The sequence below is a fragment of the Triticum dicoccoides genome, unplaced genomic scaffold (assembly GCF_002162155.2).
Source record: "Triticum dicoccoides isolate Atlit2015 ecotype Zavitan unplaced genomic scaffold, WEW_v2.0 scaffold58449, whole genome shotgun sequence".
Taxonomy (NCBI): Eukaryota; Viridiplantae; Streptophyta; class Magnoliopsida; order Poales; family Poaceae; genus Triticum; species Triticum dicoccoides.
In genome coordinates, this window is record NW_021283921.1 from 1 (window position 1) to 2,290 (window position 2,290).

Sequence of the window (2,290 nt, forward strand, 5' to 3'; positions counted from 1 at the left end):
CAGGTCATAGATGAGGACCCGGCGACGACCACCGAGGTATGCCCTCCTCTCCTTGCCCTTCAGGCTGTTATGAACAAGGCCACATGATCTTCAGTCTTCCACAAGTATGTTTTGCTTCATGTTCTGTCTGATCAGGTTTTGACAACAGGCTCATCTGCCTCGGATCCGTCTCCCTGTTGTTCCTGTGCTTCTCCCTCTATAGACACACATTGTCGAGCCGGTGATTGGAGAAGGATGGGGAGGCGATGGATATGGATACGGAGTCAGTGGATGAAGATGATGTCATGGCTGGGCTGATTTCTATTCATCGTGTACCGCCACCTGCTCGCGTTTCTGTCTCTCGCCTAGAACCATCAGCTAGAGGACATGTATTGTGCTGCTACCGGGGCCTTGACCTCATATTTATCGGGCATCTAATTTGTTGCAATTTGTCTCAACTAAACCCCACATCTCACATCTGTCTTTAGGTTTGCCCCCGTACTCCAACTGCAAGTGAGCAGCTTACTTGTGCAGAAGAAAAAGAAAGAGAAACCATCTCCCAAGGGACACTCCCAGTTCAAGATGAGCATGAAGCTGATATACTAAACTACCATCTCAAGATACTCCCTCTGTTAACATACTGAATGTTGTTAATGATAAGGCAGTAATTGAAGTTCCTCCTTGACGAACTAGCAAGATAGTAGCACAGTTTCTCCAGTGTAATCAAGCCCAACAACGGCTGATGCACAAAAGGATGAGTTTGTCTTGAACTTGTTATATACCACTGATTTATCATCATGTTTTTCATGTTGATTTTTTTATCAAAGTACTTCTATTTTTTCATTCCAAATTATCACTGGACAGATTCTGTAGGCTTAACAAGGATTATTATGATAAGCTTTTATGGATTATATACACTGTAGAGGTTATTCCAAATGATTTACACGGAAGAAATTCATAGAACAACAGTCCAATTTAAAGGCAATGTGTAGTGCAAAGGAAACTTAAAATGCATCATTGCCCTGTTCTTTTATATATGTGTCTGGACTCTACTCAAGCAGCCAATTCTGACGAGTTATCGACACGGCAATAGATGTACTCATGTACGCGGCCCCAGGGATGGTATTGCTCTCTCCAATGCCCAGACAGGCAAAGGGCATTTTAAGGTCAAGTACCTTTATGTAGGTCGTGGTCTGAGCATACACTGGATGATGCACCCTTACAAAAATCTGGTTACTCTTCCACTTTCAGATTCATTAGCAAACTGTTCATGAAATTATGGATATTATATATGTAAAGATACACTTTTTACTTGACAAACGAAATCATATAGGTTCAGACTAAATTTCTGATGACCTTTTTCCATGATGCCCTGAATTTTGGTGATGAGAATGTCTGGTCATACTAATGTGTCGAGCAAAGAAAGTTACCTTTTAATGTTTAAGTGTATTTCCCCATAATAAAAACATGTTCATTCATGAGTTATTTCTTGATTTAGTGTTTCAAAATCTAAGTTCGCTGAGTAGCCAGAAATGATTGAAGCACTAGCTAGCTTCCATACTCACTACTCCAGTGGTATGTTTTTATGATGTTCGATTCATATTTATATTGATATGCTGAATTCATCCACCAGAACCTAAATATGACATGTCCCTAGATCTTTATTTGAACTGATTTCTTATATGAGTACATGTTACAATTACTTAATTATCTAGCTTCTAGCTACACTTCCATTACTATCTTTTGTAGGCAGCTAGAAAATGAACATCCACGATGATGAGATCATAGAAGAAATGAACCTGCTCATCTTGACGAGTAATCGGCACGGCAATAGCTATAACCGTGGCAGCGTCCCCCAGGTAGGATATTGCTCTCTCCAACGCCCATAGTGATGAAGGTGCATTTTAACACCAAGTAGTTTTATTCACATCCTGGTTAATCAATACAGTAACATTCAATCATGTAAAGTTCTAGGAAATTGGGTTGACAGCTTTGTTTAACACTTAAATTGTTTAGTCTGATAAAATCACGCCTCACGCACAAGTTAACTCTTTTGCCTCTTGAATTTATAATCCTGTCAGTCTGTTTCAGGTGAAGTGGTGCTTGCTTTATTGCTGGGAATAATTAAGCTTATTGCATCTACAAGTGGGACAACATACAAGTTTATGCTTAAACTTGACCATTTTGTTTGTATTTTTCCTTCCGTTGCAATGCACGGGCATTTTTGCTATAATAATAGAGAGCTATTGCTTCTTACCACCATAATTTCGTCCGTTTTCGGTCCATCCGTCGTCCGTCCACTTATTATTTT

The 2,290-nt window shown here is 39.8% G+C and overlaps 1 long non-coding RNA gene across 5 annotated transcripts; it reads left to right on the forward strand.

Moving 5' to 3' along the window:
• LOC119347101 lies at positions 1-2,238 on the forward strand. 5 transcript variants are annotated; one of them, XR_005168131.1, is made up of 3 exons: positions 2-36; positions 149-1,838; positions 2,061-2,238. It is a non-coding gene; the product is annotated as an uncharacterized LOC119347101 (long non-coding RNA). The 5 variants fall into 5 exon arrangements; XR_005168129.1 differs by having other exon boundaries at positions 2,071-2,238; XR_005168132.1 differs by having other exon boundaries at positions 149-368; positions 468-2,238.
• Positions 2,239-2,290: the final 52 nt, after the last annotated feature.